This window comes from Cricetulus griseus, chromosome 6 (genome assembly GCF_003668045.3).
Source record: "Cricetulus griseus strain 17A/GY chromosome 6, alternate assembly CriGri-PICRH-1.0, whole genome shotgun sequence".
Classification (NCBI taxonomy): domain Eukaryota; kingdom Metazoa; phylum Chordata; class Mammalia; order Rodentia; family Cricetidae; genus Cricetulus; species Cricetulus griseus.
Genome location: NC_048599.1, coordinates 99,094,156 through 99,108,986, shown reverse-complemented (window position 1 = coordinate 99,108,986; position 14,831 = coordinate 99,094,156).

Below are 14,831 nucleotides of genomic sequence, written 5' to 3'. Positions count from 1 at the left end.
TAGTAGTCCAGAGTTAGCTATTAAAGAAGTGCCTAACATCCTTTGTTCCTTGTTTGGAGTCATTGCTGAGGCTGCTTCACAATCATAGAAATCATTAGAAGTTTTTGCTCATGAGATCACACCTGTGGCCAATGTTCCCAGCCTCTCTCCTCCTGCTTACTGTCAGAAACACAGTGTATTGTAGCAATCACATTGCCAAAGCTTTATGACATCCATAAATTGAAAACTACTGCCTCCGACAGTTATGAGCCTGTGTCAACACCAGATCATGTTGACTGTTCTGGAATGTGTTTGTGAAAGTACTATGCCAGCCTGGAAGCTGTTGACACTAGAGGCTGTAACTTAATTAGATATGGTCCTGGAGCATTGTGGGTCTTGACATTTAAGAACATTTTTTCCCCTTAAATTCTTTGATGCAGTCACAGAGTAGGAACTACTTGGCTGCCATGTTTGACAACAGAGTACAGTTTAGAGCAAGCATTGGACACCAAGTCTGGACAGCATTGCTTCCTTCCCTTTCAGCAAATTGCTACAAGAAGAGCTGCTGACCATGAAAGATGGCAAAATCTGCTGGCAAGACTCCCAACCAGTCTTATACTGAGCAGGTTCTGTCTGCTTCTGCCAGGATCCCTTTCTGGGCACAGCATTGCTAAGAACTGTGGTCCCATTCTGGTGGAAGAGCAAACTATGGGCTCCCTGCCCTTGTGCTTGTGTGCTTTAATAGCATCTGAGAGGCCAGCTTGACTCCTTGGAAATCCCCTGCCTTTTCATTTTCTTTTCTGCTGTGATGTCCTGTCCTTCCTTTAGGAAGCAGGATATTTCATGCCCAGAACATGACGTGAAGCCTATCTGCAGTTTCTACTCTGAACAAGTCAAGGAAAAGAGATCTGACCACTGCTATTAGACTGCAAGGAAAATGTCTGTCTTGTGAAATTTAAGACTCGAGTCCCTTGTCTTGAGGCTGGTTCCTTGGTACAGGACATTATCCTAAGCTGGAAGATGAACATGAGTGCTTCAGTTGTCAGGCACCAGCCACAGTGACAAAGGGAAGTGGGTATCCTGGGAAGTGGAAAGTGAAGCAATGAGGTTCAGGGCTGTTTGTAGCTCTTTAGCTTCCCTCTGCTTGTCTGTATCCACTGGATTCCAAGTGCCAGCGGAGTAGAAAATTCGAAAGCAGGTTTTCATTATTTGTTTTGGTTTTGCAGTACTGTGGATTACACCCGTGGCCTCAGGTGCACAAATCAGTCACTACCAACTGAGCTATATCTGCAGTCCCAAAAGGGACAGTATTGGGAAGGGTAATCTTCCTGGTTTGTAGATAGCCACCTCTCTGTGACTTTGTATGGCAGGCAGTAAGCTCTGGTGTCTTCATACAGGACACTAGCTATATAGTGTTAGAGCCCCACTGGAACGACCTCATTTTATCTTTATTATCTCCATATAGAATGTGTCTTCCAATGCTGTCACCCAGGAGGTTGGACAGTTGATGTCTGATGTTTGGGGAAGAGGAGGGGGAGGAGAATTTAGTCATTACACAGCATCAAATTTAAGCAGTGAGAAGGGCTCCATCTTTTCCCGAGTCTTTACTGCATGTGTGTAGTTGGAAGACTTCAGGTGAACACTGTGAAGGATAGAGGGACTTTGAAGAAAGCTAGGACAGTGAGCCCCAGACAGATCCCAGGGCCCCTGCTGTGTGCAAGGCTCTTCTACATTATAGGGGAAAGCCCTTGTGAAGGATCAGATTTGGGTTCCCAACAGATCCTTTCCATGGCCGGGTGGGAAGCCCTGGAGGGAGAACCCTGGGAACAGGGAGACTTGCTGAGCAGCTGTGGTCCAGGCAGGTGAAAAGCTGGGGACTGGATCATCAGTGAAAACTGTACAAGAGGTAAGACTGAAGAAAACCTGTTCCCAGCTTGATTGGAGGGGAAAGAAGGAAGTCAGTGGAGGTTTGTGGGTGACTTCCAAGCTTTTGGCTTGGGTGAATGCTCTTTTGGAAACATTTTCCCTACTCCATCCTCTGTGAAGTCAGCATGTGCCTGCCAATCAAACTAAGCCAATATGATCAGATTTGCTTGGCTTGCTTGACATAAATATTGTCAGTTAGACTCACCAGAAATCCTAAGTGGCTTGATACTGGGATGGAAAATTATCTAGAATTTAAAGGAATCAGTCTCTATTCAGTGACTGGTCTTCTTGATCCCAAACTCCTCTAGAGAACACTCAGACTCTAAAAGCCAGTAGTCTTTTTTTTTTTTGAATTAGAAACAAGATTGATTTATATGACAATCCCAGTTCCCTTCTCCCTCCCGTCCTTCCCTATCACCCCTCCAACTAAAACCCTACCTATCACATATCCTTTCTTCTATTCTTCCCCTGACTCAAACTTTCTGCTCCCTCATGACCTCTGCATCCTTCCTCTTTTTCCCTTCTCATTCTTGTAGCTCCCTCCCCCCTCTTCCCATGCTCTCAATTTGCTCAGGGGGTCATGACCCTTTCCCCTTCTCTAGGGGACAATGTTTGTCTCTTATAGGGTTCTCCTTGTTTACTAGTTTCTCTGGCAGTGTGGATTGTAGGCTGGTAATCCTTTACTCTATGTCTAAAATCCACATATGAGTGAGTACATGCCATGTTTGTCTTTTTGTGATTGGGTTACCTTGCTCAGAATGGTTTCTTCGAGTTCCATCCATTTTCCTGCAAATTTCAAGATTCCATTGTTTTTTTTTTTTCCTCTGAGTAGTACTCCATTGTGTAAATGTACCACATTTTCTCTATCCATTCTTTGGTAGAGGGGCATCTAGGCTGCTTCCAGTTTCTGGCTATTACAAATAGTGCTTCTATGAACATCGTTGAACAGATGTCCTTGTTGTATGAATGTGCTTCTTTTGGGTATATGTCTAGGAGTGGAATTGCTGGATCTTGTGGTAGACTCATTCCCATTTTCTTGAGGAGTCGCCATACTGATTTCCAAAGTGGCTGTACAAGTTGGCACTCCCACCAGCAGTGGAGAAATGTTCTCCTTTCTCCACATCCTCTCCAGCATAAACTGTCATTGGTATTTTTGATTTTAGCCATTCTGACAGGAGTAAGATGTTATCTCAGAGTTGTTTTGATTTGCATTTCCCTGATGGCTAAGGATGTTGAACACTTTCTTATGTGTCTTTCAGCCATTTTAGATTTCTCTATTGAGAATTGTCTATTTAGTTCTGTACCCCACTCTTTAATTGGATTGTTTGGTGTTTTGGAGACTAGCTTCTTGAGTTCTTTGTTTATTTTGGAGATCAGCTCTCTGTCAGATGTGGGATTGGTGAATATCTTTTCCCAGTCTGTGGGATGCCGTTATGTCTTTCTGACTGAGTCCCTTTGCCTTATAGAAGTTTCAGGAGGTCCCATTTATCAATTGTTGATCTCAGTGTCTGTGCTACTGGTGTTATGTTCAGGAAGTGGTCTCCTGTACCAATTAATTCAAGGGTATTTCCTACTTTATCTTCTAATAGATTCAGTGTGGCTGGGTTTATGTTGAGGTCTTTGATCCATTTTGACTTAAGTTTTGTGCAGTGTGAAAGGCTTGGGTCTTCTACATGTCAGCATCCAGTTATGCCAGCACCATTTGTTGAAGATGTTCTCTTTGTTCCATCGTATAAATTTGGATTGTTTGTCAAAAACCAGGTGTTCGTAGGTGTGTGGGTTAATATCAGGGTTTTCAACTCTATTCCATTGATCTACCTGTCTATTTTTGTGCCAATATCAAGCTGTTTTCAGGACTATAGCTCTGTAATAGAGCTTGAAGTCAGGGATGGTGATGCCTCCAGAAGTTCTTCTATTGTACAGGGTTGTTTTGGTTATCCTGGGTCTTTTGTTTCTCCATATAAAATTGAGAATTGTTCTTTCAAGGTCTGTGAAGAATTGTGTTGGGATTTTGATGGGGATTGCATTGAATCTGTAGATTGCTTTTGGCAAGATTGCCATTTTTACTATGTTGATCCTACCTATCCAAGAGCATGGGAGATCTTTCCATTTTCTGGTATCTTCTTTAATTTCTTTCTTTAGAGACTCAAAATTCTTATGGTACAGGTCTTTCACTTTTTTGGTTAGTGTTACCCCAAGGTATTTTATGTTGTTTGTGGCAATTGTAAAGGGTGATGTTTCTCTGATTTCTTTCTCCACCAATATGTCATCGGGCTACAGATTTTTTTTGAGTTAATCTTGTATCCTGCCACTTTGCTGAAAGTGTTTATCAGCTGTAGGAGTTCCCTGGTAGAGTTTTTCGGGTCACTTATGTAGACTATCATATCATCTGCAAATAGTGAGAGTTTGACTTCTTCCTTTCCTATTTGTATTCCCTTGATCTCCTTTTGTTTTCTTATTGCTCTAGCTAGAGCTTCAAGGACAATATTGAAGAGGTATGGAGAGAGTGGACAGCCTTGTCTTGTCCCTGATTTTAGAGGAACTGCATTCAGTTTCTCTCCATTTTATTTGATGTTGGCTGTTGGCTTGCTGTATATTGCTTTTATTATGTTGAGGTATGTTCCTGTTATCCCAAAGCCAGTAGTCTATTCACCAGCCAGTTGGTTCCATGGGGAACTTTGCCCAAATTGTGTAGCTATTAGCCTTACTTATTTTGGCTTTTTATGTACAAACACCATACCCTGGTTGACATACTTTAGTTAGCAGTAACAGCAATAAGTGAAACTATAGAAGTAAAAAAGCAAGGTTGATACATTTATGGATATTTTCAGAATTATGGACTATGATGGGCTAGGTCTCTGTTTCTGTGTTGGCAGGTGTGTTAGGGTCTACATGCTAGGCTCTTAGGTCAGAATGATGCCTTTGTGTCTCTAACATGGCACCAATTGTGCTAAGCATCTGTTACAAAACCTCCTTCTATTTCAACTGTTTTCAGGCTAAAGTACTAAGTCTTTCTTTTGATATTGTGAGTTACCCTGTATACTTTTAGTACATTTTTTTCCTTTCTCCTTAATGTACTTGCTTTCTTTTTCTTGCAACTAAGGCACCTTCACTGAGGCCCAATATGGTGGCAGGACAGCCCCAATATCACACAGATATCTTTGGCTCAGCCTGCACTTCAGGAATAAGATGACTCCTACTGCCCCATGATCGACACCCCAAAATCTGTGCAGATCTCAGTGCTCATTTGAGGCAAACAAGTAGGTTGTAGCTCCTTAATGTCAAGCCTCTGTCCTCTATCCTAGCCTTAGCTGAGGATTCTTACAGGACTTGGGTCAGATGCCTTGCCCATTGTCAGACTAAAAGTAGAGGATGACATCCATAGTACTTTCCCAGTGAGGGCACAGAAAGACTATCAAAGACTCTGACTTCTAAAGAGAAAGGGAAAATGGAAAGCCATAAAGAGAGGTAGTGACAGATGGAGGTAGCCTCAGGTGAACTTTGCCAACATGATATTAGCTTTCTCCACATCATTTTCTTAGGTGCTATTTCCTAGGCTCTACTGACAGAGCTTCTCTGAAGTGCCAGGCTTGAGTGCCAGGGCAACCTGGAGAGCCTTTCAGCCAGTGCTGCAGGTGCCAGGAGATCACAAACAGCCTCTAATAGCAGCTGGCCCGACAGCTCACTGCCTTTTCATTTCTGCCAGATGGATGTGACTACCAGAGCCATCTTCCAGGCCTGAAGAGGTGGCAGGCCCAATTGGGTAGTCTGAGGCCTTGGAGCGGGCCTCTGGCAATGGTTTGGGGCTATAGCAAATGTCTCTCCTGTCTCATTTAGGTAGGTCTGTAGCCACTTAAGAACCTTAGCTATGTGAATTTCTCTGGCAGCCAGGAACCACGGTGGAACATCTGTTGATAGTTAGATCGGATCTCAGTGCTCTGATTTTCCCTCTCCCTCTCCTTCTCTCTCTTCCTTTAAGCTTTAAAGCATCAGACTTATCGCCTCCTTCTTTAAGACTACCTGTTCCCACAGTCATCCATCTAAGGCATTAATATAGTGTTTTCAGTTTGAATTGATGTTGTGAAGCCTAGAGCACACACCTGCTATGCCTACCTGTCATGCATATCTGATCTAAAATATCAGACAACTGATAGCCTTATCATTTGCTAGCATCTCTTATGTTCCAGGTCTTGTGTTAGGTGCCTTTGGGAGGTTCCTGAATCGTGTTTTTCTCTCTCTGGAAAGGGACAGGATCAAAGCCATAAATAACCAAACCTCAGTGTCCAACGTTTATCTCTGGCCTACCTCAGAAGAGCCAAGTCGTGTTCTACAACACATTCTTGGCTGTCTGGGAAATGCCTGGGCCATTTCTTGTCAGGAATCACAGCCCCCCTCAGATGGTCAACTATCACTGTAGCTTAATGCATGTGTCCAGTTACAGGGAAGCCAGGAAGAATCTCACCTTTGACCTCATACCTCAGGAAATGCCTGCTGATTGATGGTCAGGCCAAGTCAGGAGTTTTTAGTAGTCACTTTAGGGCTCCTTATGGCTTAAAAGTTCAAGACATGACATAACAGCTGTCACCTCATTTCATGTGTCTTTATCCAATCCTTGTGGTTTTAGCCAGCTCTGCTGCACAGACAGAAAATAAATAAAACCATGATAACTAGTACTGTGTCTTAACAGCTGGCCCTCAATTAGAGTACAGGCAGCGTGTCTTCTCTCTACTCAGTGTACATACGTCGTAAGAGTGGTGAGAGTGTTTCTTAACTTAGGTTAGAGGTCCCATCTTAAACAAAAAGAAGGGGGCTGAAGAGATGACTCAGAGGTTAAGAGCACTGACTGCTCTTCCAGAGCACCCACATGGTAGCTCACAACTGTCTGTAATTCCAGTTCCAGGAGATCCAACACCAATGTACATAAAATAAAAATAAATTTAAAGAAAAGGCAGATATGAACTAATCCAAGGTGCACTTTATTGTTTAGAGGGTACTATACTATGATTAACCCACAGAACTGTCCTATACATTAGGTATCATTCATGTTTATGGATTATGAAAGTGAGGCTCAGAGAAGCCAAGGTTTTGTTGTTGTTGCTGTTGAGAAAGGGTCTGACTATGTAGCTCAGGCTGACTTTGGGCTTGTGAGTCTTTGGCCTTGGTTTCTTGAGTGCTCACTATATGCTACAATGTGTACCTTGGATTGAGAAGCTGAGTTTTTTTTTTTTTTATTAGTTCAAATTAGGAACAAGCTTGCTTCACATGTCAATCCCTTCTCCCTCTCCCTCCCCTCCCCCCAACTCCCCAACAGCCCCCCTACCTATTCCCCCCCTGCTCCCCAGGGAGGGTAGGGGCCTCCATGGGGGCTCCCCAAATTCCACCACATCATCCTGGGCCTGGCCTAGGCCCTCCCCCATGTGTCCAGGCTGAGAGAGCATCCCTCCATGTGGGATGGGCTCTCAAAGTCCCTTCTTATACCAGGGATAAATACTGATCCACTACCAGGGGCCCCATAGAGTGCTGAGGCCTCCTCATTGACATCCATGTTCGGGGGGTCTGGATCAGTCCCGTGCTGGCCTCCCAGATAGCAGTCTGGGGTCCATGTGCTCCCCCTTGTTCATGTCAGCTGTTTCTGTGGGATTCACCAGCTTGGTCCTGACCCCTTTTATCTTCATTCCTCCCTCTCTGCAACTGGGTTCCAGAATTCAGTTCAGTGTATAGCTGTGGGTGTCTGCTTCTGGAGAAGCTGAGTTCTTGATGGAAGCTGTGGGTCTAAACTGAGATAAAAATTGCTTTGTGTCTGATCCCTTCATGGGGTTTCCTTCTATCATGTGCTATGGAATAATCCTTCTGTACACTGTGAAAATGTGTTGCTCTCACAATGGTTAATAGCTGGACAGGATGAGGTTAGGAGGGAAAACCACTAAGGACATGAAGAAGAAAGGTGGAGTCAGAGGAGTCACCAGGAGACACAGAGGGAGCAAGGCATGCTGGAGGACAGGTAAAGCCATGAGCCATGTGACAATATATAGATAAATAGAAATGGGTTAATTTAAGTTCTAAGAGCTAGTTAGTAATAAGCCTGTGCTATCAGCTGAGCATTTATAATTCATGTTGAGTCTCTGTGATGGCTATTTGGAAACTGGTGGGTGGGAAAGAAAAGTCCACCTATAATCATGCTGTCCCGCTATGGAAAGGTGACAATGTTCATAATGGACATTTTCACAGGTGTCGGCTGAGTGAGGAAAGAATGTTCCAGATACTAGTTCCCTTCACCCCAGAGGGTCTTTGTGTAACACCGGGTAGTGAAGAGAGGCAGTTTAGCGAACTCCTTGGAATGGGTGGTGAGAACCCACTCTAACTACTAACAAATCTACATGCTAGCTGCTTAGCCAGGGAGATGTCATATAGGGACAGTGCAGGAAGAACCATCAAGGGGGGTGCACTCACTGGTGGTGTAGAGATGGTGATCTCTGTAAAGTCAGCCTCAGTGGACTCCCCTCTGCAGGGCCCTGAGGAAGGCTGAGGATCTTGGGAGATTTCCAGGACATGTTACACCCTTGTTAGGTTAGAGGCCTTTGTCTCAGTGAGCCCTGTGGGAAAGGTTGGAGTAGAGCTACAGTCTGATGGTTCAAGGTCCTCTGAGCTTGTGCCTCCTGGGGAACCAAGCTTCATGCTTTTACACTAACCAGCTTAGTATCTGCTATTTCTCAGCAGGAGCCAGAACTCAGATTGATCTCAGTGGTAGCCCTTGGAAGATGTTTGTTAAGACAGTTCAATTGCCAAAAAGCTTTAGAACCGAAAGTTTAGAAGGTTCTTCTAAAGTTGAGAAGATTTACCACTGACATGTAAGGAACTAAACTAATGGTGCATGGATCCTATTTTCTTGGTCTGAACTTTACTTTTAAAAAAAGCTCATAAATTCTTCTAGACAATATGTAATCCTGTGACTCAGGCTTATTCAAAATGAACTTGTGAGATTTTGGAGGCCGTGTCATCAGGTGGTCACAGAATGTTTGACTCTGTTCCCTCTCTCTCAGTGCTATCTACTCAAAGTCTCTACATGACAAAGAAGGAGGATGTCATGGTCCCAAACGCTCTTATTCGAAGGGTAAGGTAGGGTCATTCAAAAGCCAGAATGTGGGGCTGATTAGAAAGAGTGAATGGTAATTTATGATGGAGCATTCATTTTAGGGCCTAACATGATATGCTGTGTATATCATTCATTTATTCATTTATAATTAATTAATTTCATTCCAAAGTGTTTACTAATGTATTTATAACAGGGTTTTGAAAAGAATAACCATGGTACATATAGATGTTTTGTGAAAAATAACAAGCACTCCATGTGTGCATATAAACACAGGCACACTTCTAAAGGACAGCTAAGAAATCATGCACTGTGGCTCCCTCCAGGGAAGAGTAGGATGGGTCCACACAGGCAGGAGACATTCCCTACTATTGGGTACCTTTCTGTACCCTTTGAGTTTTTGTTACATACCCTAAAACCTTTTGTGTGAGTAAAATTGTCACTGGTTTTCATGGTGACATTCACTGTAGCTATTTTTGTTGTTAATTTCAAGCACCATACTTTACATTTTTTATCATTAAAATATTATGTGTATGTGTGTCTGTGAGTAGGTATGTGCATATGAGTGTAGTGCCCATGGAGTCCAGAAGAGGGCGTTGGATCCCTGGAGCTGGAGCTACTGGTCACTGTGAGCTGCCTATTACAGGTGCTAGGCGTTAGGGTTGGGTCCTTTGCAAGAGCAACAAGCTCTCTTAACTGCTGAGTCATTTCTTTTGTCCTAATGCAGCCATTGTTAATGGTGTTTCCAAAGAGCACCATGAATGTTTGTGAGTGCTTTAATTACATCACGAAGGCTAGAAAATTTGATGATATGTGACAAAATAAGCAGATACTGGCCATTTGCCTTTGTTTATTGTGATTAAGCAGCCATTAAAGGGACATATCTAGACAACTGGAAGTCCTAGAATGTGCCTTCCTGCTGGACATCTTTACTGGTCACCTCCTGAATAGGTGTGGGATCCTGGCCTTTTCACCTCTCCCCGGTCATACTTGTCCCAAGACAGCAAAGACCTTATAGGATGTATTAGATTTCCTCTGCTGTGTGATCACTTTAGCTTTGTTGAAAAGTTTGCCTCAAACTTTCTCTTTTAAATGAAGATCTGGGCTAGCATGCTGTACTAGGTCTCAGCAGGTTAGGCTAAAAATCAAAACAGAGCCCATCAAGCTAATGTTCTGCATCTTAATGTCCTGACAAGCCTTCTCTCTGACTCTAGGCAGAAATCAGTATCTGAGAAGTAACAGCCAAATTCCACGCCCAGGCCAGTTTCAGTGGCAGAATAAGAAAGTTGCCATTGCTGTCATCGTTACAAAAGGTGACTTCTCCTGCACCATCATTCCCTTGCTGGCTCCTCTGTGGTTGTCATGCTTTCTTGCCGTTTCACTCACATAAGTTCCTCTCACTGTGTCTTCGTTACAGCCAAGTGAAGCAGGGCATGTGCAGATATGGCCACCTTTATTTTAAGTGAAGGCCCTAGATGCCAAATAACTTGTTTAAGGTCAAACTCAAGCTGGAGCTCAGGCTCTCAGGTCCGAGTCCAGGAGTCTTTTCTCTTCACATTTCTAAGCAGAAGCAGTGGAGTCAATATTATTATGGGCTTTGATTGCTTGGCATAACTGAGCATCTGTTTGACTAGATGTTTTGACATTCCAGCCACTCTCGCCAACCCTGGGATTAGTTAGTGAGTGCAACGGGGACCTCTCCTGTTCCAGAGGCCTCATGGGTCAAGCTGGCATGGGGCCTTCTCACTGTGAGGAGATTCTGGGTGGAATGCTGACTCTCAGATTTTCCTTGTGTAGGCTTTGACAGTCTGCCCTTGAAACGCCAGGCCTGGGCTACAGGAACACAACAGCGTGCCAGGCACAGCTGTGGCTCACAAGGGTGCTAAGCTGGGTCTGGAACCCTCTAGTCCTGCATCAGAGAAATTGTCTTCTGAGGATACTTTCTCCTGCTTTAGTAATTCCACATGTCACCTCCTGTGTTCCTTTCTCCATTAAGTGGATGCATAGTCAGGGCTGCAGAAGCATGGGGCTGCTAGTAGGAATACACAGGCCTTGCTTTTCTGTTCCCTCTGCAGGTTTGATCGAGGGCGTCACTCCAGTGTGCCTGGCTCACTAACAGCTGCAAGAAAACATCATGCCAATTACCCATCTGCCAACACAACCTTTGTCAGATCTGTGCTCCTGAATGTTTAAGGCAGTAAATGTGGACAGAGCAGTCCAAGCTTGTACACTGTGGAGCTGACAGGTGGGGATGTGCTGGTTGAAATCATAGGTAAGCTAAAGTGACGGGGGAAGAGGCTGTGATTAAAGTGCGAGGGGTAAAGTATTGCAAGAAACCCACGGATGCTTGAGAAAAAGACTTATTTATTAAGGGATGAAATAGGGATCATACACTCACAAATTCAGTGAAAAGTGATGCCGTTGCCTCTTTGTCCACCAGGGAAGGATGGAGAAAGGACCAGGTCACTAAAGGGTGCATCTGGAAGCCTTCCATGTCTCAGAGAGAGAAAGAGTGTGTGTGTGTGTGTGTGTGTGTGTGTGTGTGTGTGTGTGTGTGTGAGAGAGAGAGAGAGAGAGAGAGAGAGAGAGAGAGAGCCTTCAGTTCTTATCCTGTCATGTATCAGAGAAAACCACGCCCATGGCAAGTCACACACAAATGTCATTGGCTAAACGGATAGAGTGCCCACAACAGTAAAGTGTTGAGAAACAGACCAAACCTTTCTCCAGGAGGAGCGACAATCTTTCAGTATAGTCTGGGTCATGTCCTCATGTCCATCCATTGTAGTCTCAACAAAAACCATAGGAATACAGCAACTTGAAGCTTCTAATTTGCTGGGATCAGTTGGGACCCTTCCCACTACCACATCTCTTGGTGAATGCTTCCTGTCCACTTCTGTGTTCTTCTCAGGTCGAGCTCAAGCATCATCATCCCTAGGATTTTCTCCTGCCTGCCTCAATGAAGTTCTACTCTTAAGCTGGCAAAGTAGGGAGGCCTTCTACAAGGAAGTCTACACAAATATATTCTTACAACACTCTCTGTACTGTTTTTGTTTGTTTTGTTTTGTTGTTTTCAACTTGAGATAGGCTAGGGTCAATTAAGAAAATGCTTCCATAAGATTGGCTGTGTATAGTCTCTGGACAGTTGTGGCACACACCTTTAATGCCAGCACTTGGGAGGTAGAGATAGGCAGATCTGTGAGTTTGAAGCCTGCCTGGGCTACAGAGCAGTTCTAGGACAGTCAGAGATATGCAGAGAAACTACGTCTCAAAAATGAAACCAAACCAAACAAAGCAAAAACCAAAAACACCAAAACAAATTTGGCATATAGATGAGTTTTGTAAGGACTGTGGGAGGCGTTGTCCCTGGGCAAGTTGTCCTGGAACTGTATCTGAAAACCAACCGAGCAAGCCAGGAGGAGTAAGACAGTAAGCAGCACTCTTCCATGGCCTCTGCATCAGTTTCTGCCACCAGTTCTTGTCTTGAGTTCCTGCCCTGACTTCCCTGGGTGATGGAGTACAAGCTATAAGCCGAGGAAAACTTCTTCCCAGATTGCTTTTGGCCATGGCATTTTATCAGAGCAATAGAAACCCTAAGAAAGACACTATGCTTTAGCCTTGTTCATTCACCCATCTATTTGGTGAGCTTCTATTATTTCATAACAATACTTTGATTTTTCATTGCGGTGCTATAAATTGACCTGGGACTTCACAATGCAAGTCAAGTGCTCTACCACCAAACTACATCCCCAGCTATTCATCCATTCAATGCGTTTTAAAGCCCCACTGTTGTGTGAGAGGCTATGGAATCAGATAAAAACTTAGGACAAAGACCTTCCCATCTTTGAAGGGAAAACATAGAGGATCAAGAGCATGCTGTGTGGTATTATATGTACCAAGAGCTTTGTAACTGCTGCCCACTGGCCTTCCAACAAGACTGATTTTATTGCAGGCAAAGACTGCTTCTCTGTCTTCTTAGTAAGCAGGCATTGAATGGATGAATATGATGAGATTCACCAATTACCTCTGGTTTTTGCTCCCGTGGATTTGTGATCCTAAGCAAAAGCTGCTGGCAGATGGACACAGGAAGACACTCATACCCCACCTCACCCCAACCAAAACAAAATAAACCAGGATCAGTCATGACTGACGCACACTTGAATTTAGCATCTGTCACTGCTTTTGAGCTGCCTTGTCAGGGATAAGACTAGATGAGCCATCCTGAAATGGAGTTCTAAGAGGCAATATACCAGTTGAAAATCTCAGGAAAGGATTGTGTTTATGCCTGGGTGAATTATTTGCCTCTCTGAAGAATTAAGTGTACAAGGTGCTATGATTAGCCCAAATTGTTGTCTCATGTTCTCATCCCAGTGGAGCTGAACTCCTTCCAGGAGACCACATACATTTTGGAGGAAGCATAGTGAGCAGAATAAATGTTTTAACAATAAATGTAATGGGTCCCTAGAGACATCCACTGCACTGGGATAGCAGTGAAAGCTGCACACACCTCTGTGTGTCCCCTAGTCAGAACTAAAGGCATTTCACTATTTTCCAGGTCTGGAATATAATCTATTTTATGCATATACATTTCAGCAAGCATTTTTTATTAATTTATTTTTTACATTCCAATCGCAGTTCCCCCTCCCTCCTCTCCTCCCACTCCCTCCACTCTTCCCCTCCTCCCATCTACTCCATGGAGAGGGTAAGGCCTCCCCCAGGGAGTCTACTAAGTCTGTCCCATCATCTAGTTGAGGCAGGACCAAGGCACCTCTCCACCCCCACATCCTTGTGTCTAGGCTGGGCAAAGTATCTCTCCATATAGAATGGGCTCCACTAAGTCAGGTTGTACATTAGAGTTAGATCTTTGATCCACTGCCAGTGGCCTCATATATTGCCCCAGTCACACCATTGTCACCTGTATGAAGGGAGTCTAGTTTGGTCCTATGCAGGTTCCCCATTTATTATACCTGAGTCAGTGATTGCTCACTAGCTCAGGTCAGCTGATTCTGTGTGTTTCCCCATCATAGTCTTGACTCCTTTGTTCATAATTTTGCTTCTTCCCCAACTTTGATTGTACTCCAGGAGCTTGGCCCATTGGTTAGTTTGCATCTGCTTCCATCTGTTTCTGGAAGAGGGTTCAAGCTTCTCTAGGGTTGTAAATTGTAGGCTGGGTATCTTTTGCTTTATTTCTGGTATCCACTTATGAGTGAGTACATACTATATTTTTTTCTGGTTTTGGCTTACCTCACTTAGGATGTTTTTTTCTAGTTCTGCCCATTTGTCTGAGAGTTTTAGGATGTCATTATTTCTTTACTGCTGAGTAGTACTCCATTGTGTAAATGTAGCATATTTTCTTTACCCATTCTTCAATTGAGGGGCATCAAGACTGTCTCCAAGATCTGACTATTACAAATAATGTTGCTATGAACATGTTTGAGCAAATGCCCTTGTGGTGTGAATGTGCCTCCTTCGGGTATATGCCAACAGTGGTATTGCAGGGGCTTGAGGTAGGTTGATCCCTAATTTCTTGAGGAATCGCCATATTGATTTCCACAGGGGCTGTACAAGTTTGCACTCCCACCAGCAATGGAGGAGTGTTCCCTTTACTCCACATCCTTTCCAGCATAAGCTATCATTGGTGTTTTTGATTTTAGCCCTTCTCAGCAAGCATTTTTTAAAGGCAGTTTTAGATGTTCTCCTTTCAACCAGTATCCTCAAAGATCTGAAGTGGTGTTAATGTGTGCAAGGTAATAATGGTTAAGCCCTGCAGAATGGTGGCTGACTAACAGACATGCTTAACCATCTTCATATCTCAGATGGGGAGAGGGGCGGGTGCCCT